This window comes from Sciurus vulgaris, assembly GCF_902686455.1.
Source record: "Sciurus vulgaris genome assembly, chromosome: 2".
Taxonomy (NCBI): domain Eukaryota; kingdom Metazoa; phylum Chordata; class Mammalia; order Rodentia; family Sciuridae; genus Sciurus; species Sciurus vulgaris.
The window spans coordinates 87,048,511-87,076,024 of NC_136462.1; the positions used below are offsets into that span (position 1 = coordinate 87,048,511).

Below are 27,514 nucleotides of genomic sequence, written 5' to 3' on the forward strand. Positions count from 1 at the left end.
TTTTCTGCATCTATTGGATGATCATGATTCTTGTTTTTCAGTCCATTGATGTGATAAATAATGTTTATTGATTTCTGTATGTTGAACTGAACTTGCTTCCCTGGCATGAACCCCTCTTGATCGTGGTGCACTATCTTTTTAATGTTTTTGTATGTAATTTTGCAGTATTTGAGATTTTTTTGCATCTATGTTCATCTATGTTCATCTATATTGGTCTGAAGTTTTCTTTCCTTGATGTGTCTTTATCTGGTTTTGGATTGAGGGCGATACTAGCTTCACAGAATGAGTTTGAAGGGTTCCCTCTTTTTTGTATTTCACGGAGTATTTGAGGAGTATTGGTGTTAATTATTCTTTGAAGGTCTTGGAGAACTTAACTGAGAATCTGTTTGGTCCTGGGCTGGGCTTGGCTTTTCTTTCTTTCTTTCTTTCTTTCTTTCTTTCTTTCTTTCTTTCTTTCTTTCTTTCTTTCTTTCTTTCTTTCTTTCTTTCTTTCTTTCTTTCTTTCTTTTAAACAAGGAGTATAGTTTTATTTTCTCTGGGCATCTGCAAAACACTTAGGACCAATGTAAAAAAATAAAAAGAAAGCCTCCTGTGAAAAAAATTATATTGGGGGCAAGAGGACTGAGAGGGATTCATGCCCTAGTCCCAAGAAGCTACAGCAACTCTGATTGGTCCAAGGGATGGAAAAGATATTGGAAGGCTATAACAGGAGGAAAGAGAATGAGAATTTACTGAGGGAGAGGGACCCAAAGTGGGCCATGAGGTGGGACTGGAGGTCAGGATGTGGGTCTGGGTGGGGAGAGGGGCCCCCATTGGTAGCCATAGGGTGGCAGTCATGGAGAACCAGTGTATTCATGAGGTGGCATCAGTGAAGGAGGCTCACACATACCATGTGGAGGCATAGGACCTGGGTAACCCATGGGAGAACAAAATGGAGGTCCTGGTGGGGGACATGCCCATTGGAGGAGGTCCAGGGTGAGGCATTCCAGGTGGTTGTTGGGGTGGTGGTTGCCCCCCAGAGCATGAAGGCCCAGCATGTCCTAAGCCATGAGGGCCATGGTGGGCCAGTTGCATCTGAGACATTCCTGGATGGGACATTCAACCTGGTGGGAACCTGTGAGGTTGTGAATGTCCATTACCAGGTTGTTTAGCCCTGGGGTTCCTGCTGATGAAGGGCCATGTCCTCCAGCCCCAGGAGGCATAGGTGGAGGGGCATGTCTGGTGGTATCCCAGGTGGGAAGGCTCCAGGAGGTGGCACTGGAGGTGGGAAGGAGCCAGGAGGAGGCATGCCTGGTGCAGGAAGCCTAGATTCCAATGATGACACCACAGGATTGGGGGCAGAAGGTGGAAGGGGTGTATCTGCAAATAGCTGATGAGGACAGTCAGCCTGGAAGAGTGGGTTCTGGGCTGTTAGAAGTCGTTCAGCTGCTGAGCCATGGTGCTCACCCTTAGACTCCTTCTTGAACGCATAAGATACAGTGACAGGGCCATTACAGAGGTACAGTCCATTCATGGCCTAAATTGCTGCATCCAAAGCACCAAACGAAGCAAAATAAATAAAGGCATAACCTTTGGAATTGCCTGTATCAGGGTCCCGCATAATATTGGATGTTTGTAAGATGACACCAAAGGTGCTGAAAGTATGGTAAAGCAACTTCTCATCAATCTCTGGGTCCAGGTTCCCAATGGAAATGTTGGCCCTTACATCCAGGTTTTTGTTGTGAGCAGATGCCTTGTTTACATGTATTGGCTTTCCATAGAGTTTGATCACGTTCATGATCTTAATGGCATAGTCAACATCTTCCTTGTTCAAGAATTCAACAAAGCCATAGCCTTGGTGCAGGCCAGTGACTCTATCCTTTGGTCTGTGGGTGTAGACCATAGGCCCCGCCTGGAGAAAGAGTTCCCACAGCAGTGGTTCACTAACCTTCTCATCGAGGCCCCCCACGTACACAGTGGCATCCTGGTTCCATCCTGGTTATCTGCTCAGCAACCATGGCGAAAGAGCTCCTGGGACTTTTTCTTAATTGGCGTCTTCTATCTTTTTTGAAATTGATCCATTTAAATCATGAATGTCTTCCTGATTCAGTTTGGGTAGGTCATATGTCCCTAGAAATTTGTCAATGTGTTCAAGATTTTCTATTCATTGGAGTATAAATTTTCAAAATAGTTTCTGATTGTCTTCTGTATTTCAGTGGTGTCCATCATGGTATTTCCTTTTTCATCATGAATTTTAGTAATTTGAGTTTTCCGTCCTCATAGTTTTCTCTCTTTTTCTTCAGTAGCATGGCTAAGGGTTTATCAATTTTGTTTATTTTTTCAATGAACCAACTTTTTATTTTGCCAATTTTTTGAATTGTTTCTTTCATTTCAATTTCATTGATTTCAGCTCTGATTTTAATTATTTCCTGTCTTCTTCTGCTTTTCGTATTGGTTTTTCTTCTTTTTCCAGAACTTTGAGATGTAGTTTTAGGTGGTTTATTTGTTGACTTTCTATTCCTTTAATGAAAGAGCTCAATGCAAGGAATTTTCCTCTTAGTACTGCCTTCATAGTGTCCCAGAGATTTCGATATGCTGTATCACTATTCTCATTTACCTCTAAGTATTTTTAAAATTTCATCCCTGATTTCTTCTGCTATCTGTTGGTCATTCAATAGCGTATTATTTAATCTCCAGGCATCATAGTAGCTTCTGTTTTTTATTTTATAATTGATTTCTAATTTCATTCCATTATGAACTGATAGAATTCAGGGTATTATCTCTATCTTTTTGTATTTGTTAAGAGTTGCTTTGTGGCATGAGATATGGTCTATTTTAGAGAAGGATCTGTGTGCTGCTGAGAAGAAAGTATATTTGCTTATTGATGGACGAAATATTTTATGTATGTCTGCTAAGTTTAAATTATTGATTGTATTATTTAGTTCTCTAGTTTGTTGGTTTAGTTTTTGTTTGGAGGATCTATCTAGTAGTTAGACAGGTGTATTAAAGTCACCCAGCATTATTGTGTTGTGGTCTATTTGACTCTTGAAATGGAGAAGGGTTTGTCTGATGTATATATATTCTCCATTATATCTCCATTGTTATATCTTTTTGTTGTATAATTCCCTCAAGAAGTATGAAATGTCCTTCTTTGCCCCTTCTGATTAACTTTGGTTTGAAGTCCAGTTTATCTGATATGAGGATAGAAAACTCTGCAACTCTGCTTGTTTATAGAGTCCATGCAAGTGATATGTTTTTGCCCATTCTTTTGCCTTCCATCTGTGGATGCCTTTGCTTATGAGGTGAGTCTCTTGGAGACAGCATATTGTTGGGTCTTGTTTTTTAATCCAATTTGCCAGTCTATGTCTTCTTATTGATGAGCTAAGGCCATTAAAGTTCAAGGTTATTATTGAGATATGATTAGCATTCCCAGTCATTTTGGTTTATTTTTGGTTTATAATTTGAATTAGTTTTTCCTTTGACTGATTATTCCTTTAGTACAGTTCTCCCACAGTGGGCAAATTCAGAGTCCTCCAACTTGGTCTACACTCACCTCAGTCTCCTGGCAGCTGGTGACTATGGCTAAGTTTAAAAAAAAGTCCCTGTAGATCTGTTTTCTCACCAAAAATACAGATAATGTTTCTTCTCAAAAAAATTTTAAAAAGCCCTGATTTATTAGTGGATATACCAGAGATTAAAATTGAAAATAACAATTATGTCCAATAAGCAAAGAAATATTGATAAAAAGTGTGCTATTAACCAAGAAAGGAATTTAAGTATCTAAGAACTTGAACTAATGGGAGAGAATTGGTCTTTCTCTCTCTCTCCCTCTTTCTGTTTCTCTTCCTCTCTTTCTCCCTTTCCCTCCCCCTTTGATGCTCATTCCCACTACATGTTTTATAAGCATTACTTTATATCAGTGGAAGACAACTCATAATATCATATTATTTCATTAGAGTTATATTGTGGCAGTACACATACATCACACTAATAAAATGAATACTAATAACATGAAATTTGACTTAAAATTCATGACACAATGGAAGAGCTCAGGAACAATTCAAAATAATGACAATAACTTCTTCATTCTTCTTTTCCTATATGCTATTATTTTTGGTAAGTAGAATCCATATTCCTTCCAAACTAGAATTGCTAAACTCTTAATAGCATCCCCATGGTTTTGCTTCTTACTACAATGCCTTCACTGATTTCATCATAGTTCAAGCATAATAACAAATCATTTGTCCTCGGGAGCATGAACTGTCTGTGGCTATTTCTATATTCACAGCAGCCTCACTCTTAAATACCTGTTTTTAAAAAAGTCTGTCAATCTACCCACTAGCTTTCTGCCAGCAGCAGGACTGTTATCTATAAACTCTGTGTGCTAGGTAATAGCCAAGAAGCATTCAATTCTTTTCTAACAAACTTAAATATCATAGTTTATTAATTTGTTGCCCCCAAATCATTCTTTCTACTTCTACAAGACACAGCTTCAGGCAATGTTCTGTAGATTATCTGGAATGGTGCTCATCTATAATTTGTAATGTTTTCCTCACTTGATAAAGTAATATACATCTGTATTAATTGGGACTATTTTAGTTGCATATAACAAAAACTTCCCAATAATAACTGAAACCCAAGGACTTATTCTCCATATAAAAGAAGATGAGAAATAGGCCAGAATTGCTATATGATTCTGTATTTTCATCCATTATTCTTAGCACATGGTTTATGTACACAAGTCCACCTTGTGGACCAACATGACTTGGTTACTGGAGCATTTCAGGCAGTGAAAAGGAAGGGAAGGGAGCTTAAGAGGTATATCTCCTCACTGAGGCAGCCCTCCAGCTCTTCCTATACATTATTCTCCTTGCTTTCTAGGGGGAAGAAGAACAGTAATGCAGTTTTTTAGTTGTTTGCATTACCAATCTCTGTTACCAAATGTTTTAGTCAGCTTTTTCGCTGCTGTGACTAAAGGACCCAACCAGCAAAATTGTAAAGTTTATTTGAGGGCTCCTGGTTTCAGAAATCTTAGTCTGTAGTAGGCTGGTTCCATTCCTCAGAGCTCTAGGTGAGGCTGGAGAGGTTGGTGAAGGGAAACAGCTCATAACAAGGTGATCAGGAAGCAGAGAGACTCCACTCACCAGATACAAAATATATACCCAAAGACACACCCCAATTCCCCCCTCCTCCAGCCATACCCTACCATTTCAGTTACCACTCAGTTAATCCCTATCAGTGAATTAAATTACTGATAGGGTTCAGACTCTTATAACCCAGTCATTTCTCCCCTGAACCTTCTTGTACTGTCTCACATGTGAGCTTTTGGGGGACACCTCACATCCAAACCATAACACCAAAGAAAATGAGAACAGATACTGAATACACAAGTAATAATTTATCCCATAACACTTTTCCCTTTTCAAGTTCCTGTTGGCGGAGTCCCTTCACTACATATTGTTATGGAAAGATCATAACCTTTGGAAATAGCAAATTTTGCTTCAAGTGTTGGACCTGACCCTTACTAAGTATATCACCTTTGGTATGCCATTACCTCTAAATATCTTTTTTTTTTTTAAATTCTAATTAGTTATAAATGACAGTAGAATGTATTTTGGCACTTCATATATAAATGGAGTATAACTTCTCATCCTTCTGGTTGTACATAATGTGGAATCACACTGGTAGTGTAATCATATATGTACATAGTGTAATAATGTTATCCTTCCTACCACGTACCTCCTTCCCTTTGTTCACATCCCTCTGCTTAATCCAAAGTACCTCTATTTTCCTTACCCACCCCCTTATCTGCATATTAAAGAAAATATTTGGCCTTTGGTTTTTGGGATGGGTTTATTTTGCTTAGCATGATATTCTCCAGTTCTATCAATTTACCTACAAATGTCATAATTTTATTCTTTGTGAAGACTATTATTCCATTATATATACACATATATATACACATATCACTTTATTTTTAATCAATTCATCTGTTGAAGGGACCTGAGGTTGATTCCATAGTTTGGCTATAGTGACTACATCACTGTAACACACTAAGAAAATATAATGGATTTTATGTGTTTTTTAGTAGAATTATAAATGCCTTTGTATTGGGATTTTTTTTTTTTCTCTTTTTTTTGCTTTTTTAGTTGCAAGTGGAGGAGTGGGATGGCTGGAGATTTAACCCAGGACCTTCACATGCAAGACAAGCACTCTACCACTGAGAAACACCCCCAGCCACTTTAAAAATTTTATATTGAGGGAGGATCTTACTAAGTTGCCCGGGATGGCCTCCCACTCAACTTGGAATACAAGAACTAATAATAGCTCCCAGATTAAAGACAGAAATATAGAGGTGGGAAAAGCACATAGCAAGTTATAAGACACACAGGCCAGAATGAGATGCTCCAACATACGTCTAATAGGAGTTCCAGAAAAAAAATCTCATTGAACAGGAAATAGAACAAAAAATCCATCTTTTCTACAGTGAATGTTTTTGGCACCTTTGTCTAGTATGAAATAACTGTATCTACATGGGTTTGTCTCTGTGTCTTCTATTGTGTACCATTGGACTATGTATCTGTTTTGGTGCCAATGCCATGCCATTTTTGTTACTGTGGTTCTGCGGTCTAAATATCTTATCTTTATTATTTAAATTCTATTATTTTAATTCTATTATTTAAAGATGTGTATATTATGTTATATTTGTGTGTGTACACACACACACACACACACACACATACCTGATATATACCTAATGGTGCTTTATAAACATTTCATTTTTTATACTAGTTATAATTATGTTATGGACTTTGATGTGTGAATTTGAAAATATTTCCTTCAATTGGGAGGACTGTGAAAGAATATCAAAATTATTCTGTAATCCTGTGGTCTTCAAATTTGTTTATATTTATTCCAGAGAATGCATGATGACAATATTAACGCTTTTATTTTATTTTTTTTTTGCCTTCATCTTTATTTTTTTATTTTTATTTTTATTTTTATTGTAAACAAATGGGATACATGTTGTTTCTCTGTTTGTACATGGCGTAAAGTCATACCATTTGTGTAATCATAAATTTACATAGGGTAATGTTGTTTGATTCATTCTGTTATTTTTTCCATTCCCCCCACCCCTCCCACCCCTCTTTTCCCTCTATACAGTCCTTCCTTCCTCCATACCTGCCCCCCTCCCTAACCCTAACTCTGCCCCTAACACTAACACTTCCCTCCCCCCATTATGTGTCATCATCCACTTATTAGCGATATCATTCGTCCTTTGGCTTTTTGAGATTGGCTTATCTCACTTAGCATGATATCCTCCAATTTCATCCATTTGCCTGCAAATGTCATAATTTTATCATTCTATATGGCTGAATAATATTCCAATGTATATAGATACCACAGTTTCTTTATCCATTCATCAATTGAAGGACATCTAGGTTGGTTCCACAATCTGGCTATTGTGAATTGAGCAGCTATGAACATTGATGTGGCTGTATCTCTGTAGTAGCTGATTTTAAGTCCTTTGGGTATAGGCCAAGGAGTGGGATAGCTGGGTCAAATGGTGGTTCCATTCCAAGTTTTCTAAGGAATCTCCACACTGCTTTCCAGAGTGGCTGCACTAATTTGCAGCCCCACCAGCAATGTATGAGTGTACCTTTCTCCCCACATCCTCTCCAACACCTGTTGTTGTTCGTATTCTTGATAATCGCCATTCTAATTGGGGTGAGATGGAATCTTAGGGTGGTTTTGATTTACATTTCTCTTATTACTAGAGATGTTGAACATTTTTCCATATGTTTGTTGATTGCTTGTACATCTTCTTCTGTGAAGTGTCTATTCATTTCCTTAGCCCATTTGTCGATTGGATTATTTGTATTCTTGGAGTAGAGTTTTTTGAGTTCTTTATAGATTCTGGAGACTAGTGCTCTATCTGAAGTATGATTGGCAAAGATATTCTCCCACTCTGTAGGCTCTTTCTTCGCATTGCTGATAGTTTCCTTTGCTGAGAGAAAGCTTTTTAATTTGAATCTATCCCAGTTATTGATTCTTGCTTTTATTTCTTGTGCTATGGGAGTCCTGTTAAGGAAGTCTGGTCCTAAGCTGACATGTTGAAGATCTGGACCTACTTTTTCTTCTATAATCTGCAGGGTCTCTGGTCTGATTCCGAGGTCCTTAATCCATTTTGAGTTTAGTTTCGTGCATGGTGAGAGATATGGGTTTAGTTTCATTTTGTTGCATATGGATTTCCAATTCTCGCAGCACCATTTGTTGAAGAGGCTATCTTTTCTCCATTGCATATTTTTGGCCCCTTTGTCTAGTATGAGAAAATTGTATTTATTTGGGTTTGTGTGCGTGTCCTCTATTCTGTACCATTGATCTATCTTTCTATTTTGGTACCAATATCATGCCGTTTTTGTTACTATTGCTTTGTAGTAGAGTTGAAGATCTGGTATTGCAATACCCCCTGTTTCACTCTTCCTGCTAAGGATTGCTTTAGCTATTCTGGGTTTCTTATTCTTCCAGATGAATTTCATAATTGGTTGCTCTATTTCTGTAAGGTTCGTCATTGGGATTTTAATTGGAATTGCATTGAATCTGTATAGCACTTTAGGTAGTATGGCCATTTTGACAATATTAATTCTTCCTATTCAAGAACATGGAAGATCTTTTCATCTTCTAAGGTGTTCTTTAATTTCTTTCTTTAGTGTTCTGTAGTTCTCATTGTAGAGGTCTTTCACCTCTTTTGTAAGATTGATACCCAAGTATTTTATCTTTTTCGATGCTATTGTGAATGGGGTAGTTTTCCTAATTTCTCTTTCTGAAGATTCATCACTTATGTATAAAAATGCGTTGGATTTATGAGCATTGATCTTGTAACCTGCTACTTTACTGAATTGACTTATGAGTTCTAAGAGTTTTCTGGTGGAATTTCCAGGTTCCTCTAAATATATAATCATGTCATCAGCGAACAGGGATAGTTCGAGTTCTTCTTTTCCAATTCGTATCCCTTTAATTTCTTTGATTTGTCTAATTTCTCTGGCTAGAGTCTCAAGAACAATGTTGAATAGAAGTGGTGAAAGAGGGCATCCCTGCCTTGTTCCAGTTTTTAGGGGGAATGCTTTCAGTTTTTCACCATTTAGAATGATATTAGCCATGGGCTTAGCATAAATGGCCTTTACAATGTTAAGGAATGTTCCCACTATCCCTATTTTTTCTAGTGTTTTGAGCATGAAGGGGTGCTGTATTTTATCAAATGCTTTTTCTGCATCTATTGAAATAATCATGTGATTCTTAACTTTTAGTCTGTTGATATGGTGAATAACATTTATTGATTTCCGGATGTTGAACCAACCTTGCGTCCCTGGGATGAAACCCCCTTGATCATGGTGCACTATCTTTTTAATATGTTTTTGTATGCGATTTGCTAAAATTTTGTTGAGAATTTTTGCATCCATGTTCATTAAGGATATTGGTCTGAAATTTTCTTTCCTTGATGAGTCTCTGTCTGGTTTAGGTGTCAGTGTGATATTGGCTTCATAGAATGAGTTTGGGAGGGTTCCCTCCTCTTCTATTTTATGGAATACTTTGAGAAGTATTGGAATGAGCTCTTCTTTAAAGGTTTTGTAGAACTCAGCTGAGAACCCATCTGGCCCCGGACTTTTCTTTGTTGGTAGGCTTTTGATGACTTCTTCTATTTCAGTACTTGAAATTGGTCTACTTAAATTGTTTATGTCCTCCTCGTTCAGTTTAGGTAATTCATATTTCTGTAGAAACCTGTTGATGTCTTTGAAATTTTCTATTTTGTTGGAGTATAGATTTTCAAAATAGCTTCTAATTATGTTTTGTATTTCAATCCTGTCTGTTGTGATATTTCCTTGTTCATTCCGAATTATAGTGATTTGGGTTTTCTCTCGTCTTCTCTGTTAGTGTGGCTAAAGGTTTATCAATTTTGTTTATTTTTTTGAAGAACCAACTATTTATTTTGTCAATATTTTGTATTGTTTCTTTTGTTTCAATTTCATTGATTTCAGCTCTGAGTTTAACTATTTCCTGTCTTCTACTACTTTTTGTTCTGGTCTGTTCTTTTTCTAGGGCTTTGAGCTGTAGTGTTAGGTCGTTTATTTGTTGAGTTTTACTTCTTTTATTAAATGCACTCCATGAAATAAATTTCCCTCTAAGTACTGCTTTCATAGTGTCCCAGAGATTTTGATATGATGTTTCTTTGTTCTCATTTACCTCTAAGAATTATTTAATTTCCTTCCTAATATCTTCTGTTATCCATTCATCATATAATAGCATATTGTTTAAACTCCAGATGTTGGAATAGTTTCTGTGTTTTACTCTTTCATTTATTTCTAATTTCAATCCATTATGATCTGATAGAACACAAGGTAGTGTCTCTATCTTCTTGTATTTGCTAACATTAGCTTTGTGGCATAATATATGGTCTATTTTAGAGAGGGATCCATGTGCTGCTGAGAAGAAAGTGTATTCACTCTTGGTTGGATGGTATATTCTATAAATGTCTGTTAAGTCTAAATTATTGATTGTGTTATTGAGATCTATGGTTTCTTTGTTCAATTTTTGTCTGGAAGATCTGTCTAGTGGTGAGAGAGGTGTGTTAAAATCACCTAGTATTATTGTGTTATGGTCTATTTGGTTTCTGAAATTGAGAAGGATTTGTTTGACATACATGGATGAGCCACTGTTTGTGGCATAGATGTTTATGATTGTTATATCTAGCTGATTTATGCTTCCCTTAAGCAGTATGAGATGACCTTCTTTATCCCTTCTCACTAACTTTGGCTTGAAGTCCACATTATCTGAAACGAGGATGGATACTCCAGCTTTCTTGCTGAGTCCATGTGCATGGTATGTTTTTCCCCATCCTTTCACCTTTAGTCTATGGGTATCTTTTTTTATGAGGTGAGTCTCTTGTAGGCAACATATTGTTGGATCTTTCTTTTTAATCCAATCTGCCAGTCTATGTCTTTTGATTGATGAATTGAGGCCATTAACATTCAGGGTTATTATTAAGACATGATTTGGTTTACTGGTCATTTGGTTCATTTTTAAAATTTTATTTATTTATTTATTTGACACGACTTGGTTCCTCCTTTATTTGACAATTCCTTTAGGATAATTCCTCCCTTTGCTGATTTGCTTCTTTGTTTTTCATCTCTTCCTCATGGAATATTTTGCTGAGAATGTTCTGTAATGCTGGCTTTCTTTTTGTAAATTCTTTTAGCTTTTGTTTATCATGGAAGGATTTTATTTCATCGTCAAATTTGAAGGTAAGTTTTGCTGGGTATAAGATTCTTGGTTGGCATCCATTTTCTTTCAGGGCTTGAAAAATGTTATTCCAGGCCCTTCTAGCTTTTAGGGTCTGGATTGAAAAATCTGCTGATATCCCTATTGGTTTCCCCCTGAATGTAATTTGGTTCTTTTCTCTCACAGGCTTTAAAATTCTGTCTTTATTTTGTATGTTAGGTATTTTCATTATAATGTGCCTTGGTGTGGGTCTGTTGTAATTTTGTGTATTTGGAGTCCTATAAGCCTCTTGAACTTGATTTTCCATTTCATTCTTCAGATTTGGGAAATTTTCTGATATTATTTCATTGAATAGATTGTTCATTCCTTTGGTTTGTTTCTCTAGGCCTTCCTCAATCCCAATAATTCTTAAATTTGGCCTTTTCATGATATCCCATAGTTCTTGTAGATTCTGTTCATGATTTCTTACCATCTTCTCTGTTTGTTCAACTTTGTTTTCAAGGTTAAATATTTTGTCTTCAATGTCTGAGGTTCTGTCTTCCAGGTGTTCTATCCTACTGGATATGCTTTCTATGGAGTTCTTAATTTGGTTTATTGTTTCCTTCATGTCAAGTATTTCTGCTTGTTTTTTTTTCAATATCTCTAACTCTTTATTGAAATGATCTTTTCCTTCCTTTTTTTTGCTCTTTTAACTGTCGATTGGTGCGATCATTCAATGCCTACATTTGCTCTTTCATCTCATCATTCAGTGCCTGCATTTGCTCTTTCATCTCATCGTTTACTTCCCTGATCATTTTAATTATGTACATTCTGAACTCCGTTTCTGTCATTTCTTCTGCCATGCTGTCATTGGGTTTTATTGATGTAACATCTAGATTTGTTTGCGGCATTTTCTTCCCTTGTTTTCTCATATTGTTCAGGTATCAGTGGACCACTGATATATTGGAGATTTCCTCTATCGACTTACAATGTCCCTGAAGATTTCTATATATATCCCCTCTTAGTCTTCAGTAGGCTGAAGTCTTGGAGGAAGTTGATAGCGCAGTGCTTCACAAGGAAGCTGCCTCTCTAGGAGTGGTGGCATTCAGGTGGGGTATATTCCCTGCTAATGAGCAGAGGTGCCTCCACTTGTTGACCAATGGTCATCCAAAGGGGACCTAGGCTGCAGGCTGAGGCAAGGCCTGTTTGGGTTTGTGTCTCTGGTTTTACCATCCTTGTGGGAAAACCTTACCCGGCAGGAAAACTCACCCAGTGGGGAGGTCTCGCTGGTCAGTTCCCTTCCTAGAGGTTCCCCTCAATTTACAGCTACCACCTGGGCTGGGCTGCCTTCCTCTGCAAAGTTTCCAGGGGCCTGGCCCTACCTCCTAGGCCTGGGAGCCTCACCCTTCGCAGATGAATCTCCTTAGGCTGCCCCTCCTCATATTCTGCCCGCAGTCCTGGAACCTTCGCTCGGCCCCTAAGCGTGTCTCTGTGCGGCTCTTCCACCAAGAAGCCTCCTAGATCCTGGGATCCTGCTCTGCACCTAATCGCCTGGCTATGCGGCCTCTCCTCTGAGCAGCCACCTGGGGCCCTGTACAATCGCTCTGAGTCCCAGAGACCCGCAGCAGGCCTCTTCCTCCAGACAGCCACCCAGTATTCCGGTGTGATCACTAGGAGTCCAAGCAACTTACTGCGTGCCTCCTCCTCCCACCAACCGCCCGTAGCCCTGGGCAATCACTCTGAGTCAAAGTGACCTGCCCCGTTCCTCCTCCTCCTCCAGGTAACCCCCCGGGTGTTCAGGAGCGGTCACTCTGTGTGGCTGTGAATCCATGTGACCCACTGCACGCCTCCTCTGGGCAGCTGCCCGGAGCTCTGGTGCGGCCACTCGAGACCAAGCGACCCACCATGCTTCTCCTCCAGGCAGCCCTCCGGTGTTCAGGAGCAGTCGCTTTAAGTCCAAACAACTCACCAATCGCCTCCTCCTCTGAGCAGCCACCTGGAGCTCTAATGCAGTCACTGCAAGACCAAACGACCTGCCGCGCTCCTCCTCCTCCTCCTCCTACTCCTCAGGGCAGGCCCCGGTGTTCAGAAGCAGTTGCTCTGAGTCCAAACAGCTCGCCGCGCAGCCCCTCCTTTGGCAACCGCCTGTAGCTCTGGTGCAGTCACCCGAATCCAAGCGGCCACGCTCCTCCTCTTCCTGCTCCTCCTCCTCAGGGCAGGCCCTGGTGTTCTGAGTCCACACAGCTCTCCTCGCCGCTCCTCCCTTGGGCAGCCACTGGAGCCCCAGTGGTTGCTCCGAGTCCCAGCGCTGTGCTAACGCTTTTCTATTAAGTTAAAAAAATTTAATTTAAAAGTAGAGAGCAGAGTCTTGTATGTCACATAAAAGAATTCAAGGACCCAAACACAAACTTCTTCCCTTTTCAACCTTCTGTGAGACTAGTCCTAATGAATAAGCAGTTGTCAAGTGTAGCTCTTATAGGAGAGACTGTTAACTCTCCCAAACATTAATCTCCTATTTATTCTTTCTAGGAACTTTGATTTGTATTACAGTATTGACCATTTTCCATACAACTGAATAATAATATTTATTATGATAATATGGAAATTTATTGATACTTCCCATTAATTGATTACATTTGCTAAATATTTTCTCCATCTAATTTTCTTTAAATAAGGGAATTGGTTAAGTGAGAGGTTTTCTGGAATAATAAGTGTATTAGAATGATAAGTTACTAAATAATTTATTTTCCCAAGTATAAATATTGAAAATTAATGTCTGTGCATTAACTTATTTGATATAATTCATAGAACCATGAAGGTCAACAGAAATATGTATTTTTGAAATGGAAAAATGTAATTTTCTTAAAAAATCTCCTTTAGTATTTCCTTTCTGCATTTGTCATGTAGGTACTCATATTTACAATGACTTAAGTGATTTGCTATATTTCTTTCCTAAAATGACTCCTGTCACAGACAAAATGCTAATATCTTTCACATGTAAAGCATATAGAAATCAATAATGTTAATACCAAGGACCTAAATAGATAAGAGGATGAAGAATATGGGCAGAAATTCCCTGGCTGTGCTAAAAAGTGTTTCAAGAAGGAGGGAGCAGTCAATCATATTTCAAATTCTGCTGAGAAGTCGAGAGGGATGAGGAGTGGGAAATAGTCATTAGAATTGGAAGCAGGGAGTTCTTTGCTCTCTCCAGTGATAGCAATTTTGGTGAAGTGGTGGGACAGAAGCCAGTCTGAGACAGATAAGAATCAAGTGGCGGAGTGGAAAGAGAGGTGATGCTTTAGGAAAGACTGTGAAAGCAGCAGCATAGGCTCATCAGCATGAGAGGGATGTTGGTTCTGAGTTGGGGACTTGCACAGTAGAAGAGAGCTTACTCAGTTGAGCAAGTTTCTAAAAGTTGGGAGGAAAGAGAATGTGAAATGGAGGTGGTGAGTTTCACTTTGCAGAGGGTGGACACTTCATCGAATTAATAGTAGTAGTATAGAAAGAATGGATATAGATGCAGGCATCGTTTCATATTTGGTAGTGGGAAATTGAAGTAGTTTCAAACCTATTGATGGAAAATTTCAGCTTAGAAACTATGAGAGGAATAGTAAACAAGAGAAATAATTAAAGACTTTAACAATGTTTATTTTCAGGAAACCAAAGAAAATATTTAAACTTATTTGACACCCTTGATATAATTAAGAAATACTCAACCCCTACTAAACAGAAAGAGAGGGTCATAAGGTGAAGAGTGTGATTTAAAAACACAAAATAAAATAAGAAGTGAGATGAGAAAAAAGACTTAAAGAGAAGGAATGTTATAGCAAAATTAAATCCTGTTCTGTGGTTAAAAGAAGAATATAAGGAGCATGGGAAAGAAACAAATTACAAAACCTTAGATGCTGTTTCAAGATGTAGAAGAAAAAAATAAAGAGACAAAAATGGTAAATAAGGAAATAATGCATGTGGGAGATGGGAAACAGGAATCCAGGGCTCAGTTGTTCTGACAGAAGAGCAATGGTCAGAATAGAAACATCATCACAGAATTGAAGAAAAATTTATTGTGATTAAATATATTTCAGTATATTTCTTATATATTCATGATATATTTCTTATATATTCACTTAGATATCTCAGAAAAAATAAATGTAGTAAGACCCACCTCTAAATATATTTCTGGAAAAATATTTGAAAAAAAAAGTGGTGAAGAAAAAAACTTCAAGTATACTAGCAGAATAAATAAATTACTAGAATTAGTCTTCCATTCTGCAAAATAGAGCCAAAGTTTGAGTGAAAATTGTCATATTGGGTCTCAGAGGTTTTCAGAAAGTTTTCTTTTAATGTATTGTGGTAACAAAGAAAATATAGTATCTGATATGGCTGGAATATGTCCCTCAAAATTAATATGCTGGAGACTTAATTCCCAATGCAACAGCATTGGGATGTAGGGCTTGAAGAGAGGCGTTATGTCATGGGAACAAAGCCCCTATGGGCTAATACTGCTATAAAAAGTGCGTGTTGAACATCTTTTCATATATCTGTTGGCTATTTTTATTTCATAGCAAACCAGACCTCCCGCAGTATTAAATACTAAAGGAGGAGCCAGTCTTTTGAAATTAGAAAAGCTGACCTGATCTGCGTGGTAGTTTTGTTCATGCATTCAAAATACAGAGGGATCTGCATATACATAGAGCTAGAGGTCAGCTCTCCTATTTAGGACAAAAGGACTTTGACGGTAACAATGAAACTCATTATAGCTCTCAATATTATTAAACTTTTTCTTTACTCACACACATACACAAATACGTTATAATAGACACACACATATATATCAGATGTGTGTATATATGTGTGTATATATGTATATATATATTAAGAAAGTTCAGTTCAAAAGATGAAGATAAGATGGGAAAAATAACTGACTTCACTGAAAACAGAAAATTCATGATGTATGAAGAAGTTTTGAAAACTGAAAAAATGTTACCTTATTTTTTCTAAGAAATTCAGGGGAGTATTGCATCTATGAAACAAAAGCAGATTGCACAATTATTAACCAAGAAAAAAATTTTGAAAAAAATCCTAAATTAAGCAAACAAACTTTGAAGGTGTTTCCTAGGACACAGAACAAAAGAATAAAGAGATGGGGAAATGGAAGGAAAATATTAAAACATAGCCAGAAAGGAACCAGATGCATCTTACAAGAGTGTGGAATAGCAAGAACAGCAAACAACACTAAACTAAACTAAACTAAAATAAAACAACAAAACCTGAAGCAGAAGTAAATTTTTTTAAATGCAAAATGAAGTATTTTAGCTCCAAAGAATGATTCAAGTTTTCAGATTGAATGAATTGAGGCAGATGAATGACATCTATGGTAATGAGATACCAAAATTGTCCTTATGGAAAAAGCAGTTACTTATAAAGGAATAAGAATCAAATTATCATCAGAGTTCACATTAGCAACATTGGATTGCAGAAGATAATTCAACATTACATTCAAAGTTCTGAAAGAAGATTATCCATACCTAAAATTCCAAACCCTGCTATTAATCAAATACAAGAGCAAGAACTCAGAAAATTTGCATCAATACATGAAAAAAGACAAGAAATGTAAGAAAAAGACCAACCAGTGTAGGAAACCCAGAAGAAAACATATTCCAATTCAATAAAACAGGAAGTCAAAATGAGAATTACCTAAGGTTTAGATTAGATCATTATGGTTAATGGATATAGTTAAACACTAAGGAAAAGAAAATTTCCCCCAAACCAAAAAGAACAACAACAGATGACTCAGGGAGTCCCATTAGAATGTGGAATTAAAAAACAATGCCCTTTGGATTTTTCATTTAGGAATTAGGTGGTTTATTTTACATCTTGGTGGCCTGAACAAATACATGTCAGAGGTAGGTGAACAAGGGCATAGATTACAAATATATCTTATACCTAAATTCACCAATTAGTTCATCAATCTCTATGACTCCTTCCAGCACTGAACAAAAGTTAATATAGAATTCACTTATTATTGATGAACTTGTTTGCTCTGAATTAATTAAACTAACATCTTAGGATAAACAGTAACTCTAAATTCTGATTCTGTGAAATTTCAATTTCAGAGGCCTTGAAATTATACTCCCTGAATGTAGTAAGCACATTTATAAAATTTCCATTCCTAATATAAAGATGTTTAGTTTCAATTTTGTGAGAGGTTAAATTTAGTAACTTGTCTGTATACCTAAACGAATTAGAGGCACAGAAAGGCCAGCAGAGAGCTAGAAGGTTCATTACAACTTTAAGACCATTAATATTTCACCTTCTGACTTGTGGTTGCAATATCTATAGCAAGTATTTCCCAAAGCAATATTTATGAGTCAGTGTCCTGTGGCATCTATTAGTTGCAGAGTGAAAACATTGCAATAAAGGAATACAGTATTTGACCTTGAGAAAGAATATCACTTGAAACTTGAGCATGTGTCACAGGCACGTGAGTGTTAACATACTCACGTGTACACAGTAACCCTTGTAGTGTATTATATCCCATTCGGCCTTTCCTTAAGAATATTAGAACTTGCCAATCAGATTAAAAAATCATTAACTTAATGCTGTATCCTTCTTTTCAGCAACAAATTGAGTGGCATGTTTTCATAAGGACTTTCCTGTCTGATTTGTTGGGATACACATCTTATCTGAGACTAGTATAGTTTTTAAATAATAATTTTAACTCCACATGATTGAATTGCATTTGGAATTTTGTATGGCTGAAATGGAAATGATTCATGTAGGCCATGTGGAGAAGATAAATCGAATGTTGAGCAGATAACATGTATGATAATTACTTATCTCCCAAATTTTTAGGCTGTTGTATCATGTGGTTCACATAAAAGCAGTTTATACAAAGAAAGCTGATTCCCTGATATCAGTTCTCCTGATATTGGCTGTTGGCTGTCCTGTGAATAGGGTTCATAATGTAGACCCATTAGTAAAGCTTCCTTTCTCCACCCACTACCCTTCACTCTTTTGTTGTCCTTCACCAGATCACCTACTTCATATTAAACACACGCACACACACACACACATACACATGGAAATCGAAAGCAGTACACCACCAATGCTCCTCCATCCATCCCAACTGGGTCAGGTTTTAACTTCATTAAATTGCTGTCATATGGTGGCTGCTGACATGCATCAGGCATGGAGAGCTTCACTCATCAGGTATTCTCTAGGATTGTTAACAAGAACAGCAACTCTCATTAGGGGTTCCCCAAAAGCAGCTAATTAAGGGACAAAGGTTGCTCAGATTGTGACAATTACACCTGTAAGGTCCCTGTAGAAACACCCAAATCTCTAACAAACCTATGTTTGGTTGCTTAGTACAAGAAATAAAGAGCTCGTCCATTAAAAAAAAAATGAGAGGCAGAAACTGTCAACCATTTGAAAAGCTTTACGAAAATGATCATCCAATTAGTGGCTATGATCAAATCAGGCATGAACTCTCTCTGGATGGCTCCATAATTTTCCTTCTTGCATGGTGTAATTTCATATAGCTCAAATGAACTCGTGAGAGGTAATTCAGTTCCAAACAGTTTTCTCATCACTGCTAATTATACTAATACATTGAAATGCCTCCTACAAAATGCATGAGCCCTTTAAGCCACCTCATTAATGTGATATAATTTTTGCCAGAATATATATCAAACCTATTATCACCACAGGTTTTCTTTAGCATTTTTTCAAAATGTCTATCAAAAGCTTAAAAAGTAGATTTCTTTGGGCTGGTCGTCTCATAATTAACTGTTTCTTTGAACTACTGTTGTCTATTGTCGTATTTTTCAACAGCACTAACAATCTTCAGTATGATATCCCCCAGACCCACCAGTTTCTTTTTCCTCTCTGAGTATTTGATTCCTTAAATCTTTTCCTCGTTGTCGCTGATTCTTTAAATGGCAAATGGTGCATGCAATAATGTGCAAAAATGAGTTATACAAACTGAAAGCAGGGGTGTAAAAAGAAGCATCATCTGAAACTAAAATAAAGACAGATTTTATGGTATTTATGTCAGTTAATTTAACTGCTGGTAGGGGCTTTTGTTGAAACATGAGTTAGTTCCAGTGTTTAACCTTGCAGTATTAATTTATGCTTTATGGCCTGAGTACTTTATCATTCCCTCCTTGGGAAGACAGTTATCTCATTAGCCAGAATTTAATGAAATGCAAGGATACACTTCTTAATTTCAAAGATTACTATAACACAAATCAGGTGTAAATCTCAGACTGACTGCCCCTTCCCTTGCCTGTTTAAAAAAAAAAGAGAGAGAGAGAGAGAGGGGAAGGGGGAGAGAGAGGTTCATTTTGCAATCATATCACAGAAATTCATCTGGTGGAATACATTTCATCACAGCCATTCTAAAGGCATCTCTCATCTGTAAAAGTTGGTTTAACTTTGCATTCGGCAATATTGATGGCCCTTTAGCTACTATAAAGTTTCTAGGGTTGACAATTCATTATTCATCATCACAATTAAAAAAATAAAATGTTGATAAAATTACCAATTCCTTAGATTTATTCAAGCATGGGCATGAACTCCTAACTGCGTTTTGACTAAACTCAGTTTCGTAGATAGTACCTTTAAATGTTGTAACAACTGGTGTTTTCATATTTTCAATATGCTGTGAGATATAGAAATGTTAAGTAAACAAATGCATGTAAGTTTAAAATATAAGATGTCTTATTTGCCTTCGGGCAGCAGAGATATTTAGATTATAAAGCTGTCCAGGATGATGACCTTTGATAACAGTTCAAAGACATCCATGCATTCAAATACCCTACCAACTGGTTACTGATCCTGGTGCATATTCTCCACCTTTGTGTTTCTGGGTTTTTGCTCAGACTGTGTCTTTTATTGTAGTGCTTCTTCTGACTTGTTACATCAACTGTATAATCTTGGGCTGGGAACACCATTTGAATGACCGTGATGAGAGTATTGTGTTCAAATTTACTTGAGATTCTTGCATGGAGCTGAGATTCTTCAGGAAATGAATGAATGGTTGGGGTGCCTATCAGGTTACTTTTCATTAATTTGAACATCTTCATTAAACAATGAGAGGAGGTTATATATTATTTGACTATATAAACAGTATGAAGCAAGGAGAACCTGGTGAGTGCGTAGGACTCTCTCTTTGATCATGTTAATTGGGGAAAGAATGCTTTCCAGGAACTAAGAACAACTAAGAATCATTCATTCAGCCGGCTTTTTCTTGTGTGAGGGAAAGAGTGTGTGCATTCTGTGTAGGAATGTGTACCTACAAATCATGGCTTACTGGTGATACGATACTAGAGAAGTTACTTAAATTTTTCTTATCTATAAAATGAGATCATTAAAACCTAATTTTTTTAAAAAAAGATAAACTTTATTTTTTAGGACTACTTCAGATTTACATAAAAACTGAGAGAATAGTACAGAGTTTTAATACACGTGAAGCTAGTTTCCCTTATTAACTTTAGTATTTTTTCTCACTTTAGTATGGTAGATTAATTATAATAAGAGAAAAATATTGATACATTATTATCAAATGAATTTCTTACTTTTTTCAGATTCCCTTAGTTTTTGCCTAATGCCTTTGTCTGTTTCAGGACACTGCATTACATTTGCTTGTCATGTCTCCTTGGGCCCATTTTGACCATGACAGTTTCTCAGACTTTCATTGTTTTTGATGACCTTGACAGTTTTAAGGTGTATTGGTTAAGTATTTGAATCCCCACTACTGAAATTTATCTGGTGTATTTCTCATGATGATGGGTTTGGGGAGAAGAACCAACGAGGTGAAGTGCCATTTTCATCATATCATATCAAGGTGCATGCTATTCACATGACATATCACTGTTGATGCTGACCTGGATCACCTGCCTGGGATACTCATAAGTTTTGATAAGGGATTAAGCCATGTGACATATGTGAAAACATACCCAGAACAGTGCCTGGAGCACAAGAGGGGTTCCGTTGTCCTGTATTCCCCTTTATTTCTCTTTTTCATTCATCTCAATACTTGTATTAAACTTCTATATTGTTCAATTAATATAATTTGACTTTTCTGCAAGACAGTGAAGTTTTCAGGGTCAATTAGGCACCCATGTAAAGGACAGTGCTTACTGAAATGCTAAGTAGGATCTGTTAGAAAATAGGTTTATTTTTTTTTCAAAAAAGCAGTTCAAAACACAGATCCTGAGCATTATAACAGTGTTCCAGTATAATGTGATTAGTCATCTATTTTGGAAATAGATGCCACCTTATCACTCCACATGTGCTGAGATGGCTATTATTAAAAAACAAAAGCAAACTAAAACCAAATAATAAATGTTGGCAAAGATGTGAAGAGACTGGAACCCTTTCCACTATTGGTGGGAAGGCAGAATAGTACAGATACTATGGAAAACAGTATGAAGTTTTCTCAAAATATTAAAAATAGAATTATATAAGTGAATGATCATACTTTGGGGTACATAGCCAATAGAGTTGAAAGCAGAATCCCAAAGAGACATTTGTACTCCTGTGTTCATTGCAATGTTAGTTACAATAGCAACATGCTACACGCACACACACACACACACACACACACACACACAGAGTATACATATAATGGAATTTTATATATGCAGAATACAAAATATATATTATATATACTGGAATATATATATATGTCATTTAATATTATATATATTAGAATATTATTCTAATTATACACAATGAAATATTATTCAGTCTTGAAAAATAAGGAAATTCTACCATCTGTGACAGCGTGGATGAATCTTGAGGACATTATGCTAAGTGAAATAAGCCAGTAACAGAGGTACAAATATTGCATGACCCCACTTACATATGCAATATCTAACATTACCAAACTTATAGAAGCAGAGAATAGAATGGTGTTTGCTAGGGGCTAGGAAGAGAAGAAAATGGGGAATTTTTTCCATGGGATAAAGTTTTAGTTGTATAACATGAATAAGCTCTAGAGATCTGCTGTACAACATAGTACCTATAGTTAACAATATATGTTGTGAAATTTCAAATATGTTAACAGTTTAACTGTTCTTAACACAACACACACACACACATACACACAGACATGATACAAGGAAATTCCCAGTGGTGATGTTTATATTTAGTACCTTGATTGTGGTTTCACTGGCTTATGCACATCACCAAATGCACCTAAATGAATTTGGGAAGGAGGACCACCGAGGTAAAATTCCATTTTCATCACATCATATCTGGGGTTCATAATATTAACATGCCATATTGCTGCAATAGATACATAATGTTTTGTATATCTATTATATCAATAAAGTCTTATAAAAAAGATGTTGTTCATTACTTATATTATGAATAGCTTCCTCCTCCTTTAAGTCCATCTACCAACTGACCAAATGTCCAAGAGCTACTACCTACTGGACAAAAATACCAAAGAACTTAAATTCCTAGATTCTTTTTCTTAGTTCTTTTAATACATTTCTGCTTTGCCTTAGGAAATGTAAATTATCTTTATCTTGACCTCTACCTTATAATTTATTTCTTCACATGTAAGTGAATAGCTTCCCTCAGCCGACCTTTACCTTTGTCAATCCTGCTCTCCAACCCCACAAAGGGCCACGCACCTGCTGTCTGGAGTTTTCTTTCATGGCCATCATCATGCATGCTATTCATTGTGCATGTCTGTTCAGGTGGACCATGAGTTCCATAGAGAGACTTGTTCATGAAGTATCCTCACACCTAGCACATGACTGGCATGTATGAATACTGAAATACTGTTTGAATAGATGAATTACTTTTGTGAAGGAAAAAAATTCATATTTATTTTGCATTTAATCTCTCAGATCTATATAGTGGGCAAGGAGGCTCATGGGGGTTTAAATTATTTGCACAACGTCCCACCAGTATGGCTTAGGGTCAGAGCTTGATATCACCTTTTTTGATTTTGTGTCTAGTGTCCTTTTGATTAGAAAGAAAGATGTTTCTAATCAGGGCACTCTGCTAGATAATGTGGGTCATATAAAACTATATAATATATCTACTCCCTAGGTATCAAAGGATGAGTGAAAGGTGCTAGAGAAGTGTAATCATATACTCTGTGTTGGAAAGGCATTATTGCTTTTATAAGAACTAGATACATTTAAAGAAAAGAGTTCCCAACTAGTCTGTTCTCAAAGGGTATTATACCTAATGAATGCAAAATGCTTGGAGATTTACAGTTAGAACCGAGACCTGGTTATTAAGCCAGAGCCCATTAACAGTCTACGTAGCTCCATGGGTCCGTTGCTCTGATGAATCTCCAGCTCCAGACTAGCTGACTTTGAAAGAATTTCAACCATTTGGTAGCAAACAATAGAAAATTTTAGATTTCCCTGTGATTTATTTCATTTGGAGAATGTTAATGATATTTTCAAATTTAAGCAAGTATTTGGAATAATACATCTCATGCCAAAGCTCATAGATTACTGAACAAACATGAGTTACTCATCAGAAAAAGAATAGTCATCCTTGATTCTACACTGTCCCCTTTTTAACTCTGAAGGGTCCCAAGGCTTCTTTCAAGGTCATTACGCTGTGGATTTCCAATGAAAGCAGGCTAGTGGTTCATTTTCCTCCTTAACTTAAGTTGAGTCTATGCTGGGCTCAAGCTGTAAGCAGGGTCTAGTTTTTAGACTAAATTAAGTGTAACATTGCCAAAGAAGCCTGTTTTGTTGTTTCCATCTCAGTTATCTTCAATTTATTCTATTTCTTCTACATTTTGATCCAGTCATGTATATAGCAAGGGTATTTGTTTCTACATGGTAGTAAGCACTTTAGCAGTTCATACCTGACTGGGGTACAGTTTGCAGTCTATTACATTAATTGGTCAGAAAGTCCCAGTATTTCATTTTTGAGATGTTTCTTTCAAATTGGTAGTGTGCTGTCTGCTGTTTGCAACTCCTTCTTTAAAAAAAAAATGTGAATTAAGGATATGTGTTTTAACCAAAATGAGAATGGAAAAGTGAGAAGAATTTTGTCATTCTGTCTGAATGAAAAATTAGTCAGGCTTGGGTTATCTATAAATCATTAATCTGTTGGAAGATAAAATAAGAATGATGTAAGGTTATGAGAATTATTTTGCCAACAGAGAAAAGTATGTTTGATTTTGATCCTAACTCCAATAACTTATTTGGAAAAGCTATTTTTGTGGATTCAATCTATTATTTATCATAGAAAACAATACTTATGATACAATTACCTACCTGGAACTCTGTACTGCATTGTTATCTATATGCACTGCACTTTAGGAAGTAAACCATCATTTATTATACTAGATAAAATTCCAACAGGTAAATAATTTAAGTGTTTGTATCTACCAAATGGTTTTAATTCAATTAATGGGTTATGTGAGCATACCAAGTAATAAGAAAACCCCTTGATTTTCTTTATATGCTTTGGAAAGTATTTCAATAGATGATGAATTTACTTACTTTTTCCAACTGCAATTTGTCCTAGGTATTTCTAATTATAAGTATTTTATTCCACTGATAGACCATAACTTCCAATGGGTCATTTTTGAAGTGGAGATATTGAAGTTCAAACACAGGATAAATGTTGGAGTAAGATGATACTTTTTAATGGGAGCAAAAATACTGTCAATAAAGTTCTGAACTTGGCACTAATTCTGCATCACACAATATGACCATTAATTCTAAAAGATCCCCCCTCTATAAACAAAATTGAATTTATTTCATATCATCTCATCCCAAGTTGCATTAAGTTTAAAATGTTGATTTATTTGGTTGAGCTACTGACAATTGTGGACTGAACTGGCCATAAAACTATATTTAGACCTAATTCTTTGAAGGGCCAAAGGGTAACAATTTATCCACTTAGTCTTGTAGGAATTAATTTTTCGATTTGACTATTCATAGCATCATTAATGAAGAAAAGCTGCAAGAGAAAACAGACCATTTTCAGGAATATGATTCAGAACATTAACACCTTAATTTACATAAAATTAGTTACATACTGCTGCAATAATTTAATTTGTTTGACCAGTACTTTGCAACTGTGAAAAATAGATTCAGAAAGGCCAGACAAGGAGTTCTATATATTTTCTCCAAATGACTAGTCTCAGAATAATATAAAATAGAGAGAATTAATTACAAGACAATTCAGAATACTGTAATGGCAGCTTGGAAATGCATGAATTAGAAATACCTTCTTCTTTTATTTTTTCTTATTCTTCAAAAGTCTTCATAAAATGCATGCTTCATGCCTGAAATAGCTTCATATTTTTTCCAGGTTTCATTAAAGTGGTAAGTAAAAATAATAAAACTAAAATTGCATGATACACATTGCCATCAGATTAAAAACCTGAATCAATCTAGGTTTACCAACAGTAAGGCTACTTAGTATAATCCACAGTCATAAATGAGGCACAGAATGGATACATGTTGTTAACCTGTTAACATCTAAAACTTAACCATGCCAACTCTCCCAGAAATGAAGTGCAAATAGTTTGGACTTTAAATAATTAGCAGATCACTGTTAAAAAAATTGTCATATGTGAATATGAACAGTAAAACCTTCCATGTTTCCTTTCTTCGTATTTTTCCTGTTTTAAAAATTTTCTTACATGTCAAATATATTCTTCATTTAAAATGTGTAATTATAATTCAAAATTTCTTTTCTACCAGTATTACAGCTGTACTCTTTCCTTCAAACTAATGTAACTTAAATATGACCTACTTAAGTTTCTGTATATAGGATTCTCCCAAATTAGCTTAATATTAAGTACCTCTACCCACATTTATCTGATAAGAGTAGCCATTCTTTCATTTTCTCCTTACCAGCTATAGGTTTGAAGACAATTTATTTGGTTTCAGTTCTGCTTGATATTAGTGATATAATTAGAGAATAATTTGTTTCTTTTGTTTCAAATTTGCAGTGATAATATTGTGCAGTGATAATACTGATGTGGTCAAAAATACCCCCTGAAGTTTTGTAATACCAAAAGAACTTTATTTAAAAGAATTTCTTGAGTGAAATAATTACATTGACTTTTAAATTTCTAGAAAAATTGTTAGGTTATTGTTGATACCATTCCTGCCAGAAAACTCATAAGTCGTTTTCAATGCAGAAAAGAATTTTTCATTGTCTTTTGCTTATTTCCGTGAATGGTGGGAATTAACAAAAAAGTTACTTGTAAAACTTTGGAAATGCTTCTTCTTTTCCATTATAAACATTCCTGAGTAGTTGAGGGGAATTGGTTCCACTGTAGATACCAAATTCAAGGGATGCTTAAAGACCATCATATGAAATGCCACAGTGTTTGCATATAACCTATGAACATCCTCACTCTGAAGAGAAAGTATTTCAACTCATCTCTAGGTTATTTATAATATCTAAACAATAAGTGATAATAATAAGTAATTGTTACACTATATTGTTTAGGAAATCTTGACAAGAAAAATATGTGTACGTGTTTAATATAGATGTGATATTTTTCCCCTGAATATTTTCTATCCATAGTTGGTCAAATCCATCGACACAGAATCAGCAGATATGAAGGACAAACATCTGTTTTTTCAAACTGTAAGTGGATCTACAATCTACATTGTAAATCAAACAATGTCTTTAAAGTAACCTGTTCTCATTGCTATGAGGCTACCTCTTCCTAATGGCCTTCTAAAATGGGATGTGACATGACGGAGAGTTTGGAAATTCAGTGGACTTTTCGATTGATCTTGGTTTTACTATTAGCCAGCTTAGTGACCTTGAGTGAGTTCACTGACCACGTTTGAGCCTTGATTTCTTCATGGGTAAAATGAGGATTTTAGGTTAGATGCTCTAAGGAGCTCTTTGCTAAAATTGGCAATGATATAGCGCTTTTGTTTGTTTCTTTGGGTAGTACATGTAATTTTTCATAAAGGATGACAGAAATAAATATAGACAAGACTATGGGCAAAACTGAGGGGAAGAGTAGATTCATTTGAAAAGGTGAATTCCAGAGGACCACCTACTTATGTGATAAAGGAGAAGGGGCAGAGAAGCAGATGGACCTAGAGACAAACTGCTAGTTGCTTTCGGCTCCATTTTCCTGTTAGTTCTTCATGTTGGTCTTCTTTCCAATGACACCAAGACAAGAAGTGAGCTGTTGGAAAGCAGCCTGTTCAATACCAAGACCCACTTTATCTAGACTATGTTTTACTATAAAATTGCCCAAGAATATATTATAGTGCTAGACAAATCATACACATTATTTTGAATG

The 27,514-nt window shown here is 36.2% G+C and overlaps 1 pseudogene across 1 annotated transcript in view; it reads right to left on the reverse strand.

Moving 5' to 3' along the window:
* Positions 1-728: 728 nt before the first annotated feature.
* The window catches only part of LOC306655312 (splicing factor 3B subunit 4-like), a 77,641-nt pseudogene continuing 50,855 nt past the window's right edge, over positions 729-27,514 (reverse strand). Inside the window, exon 2 of the transcript in view lies at positions 729-1,963. The product of the transcript in view is annotated as a splicing factor 3B subunit 4-like (transcript). The remainder of the gene's footprint in view (positions 1,964-27,514) is intronic.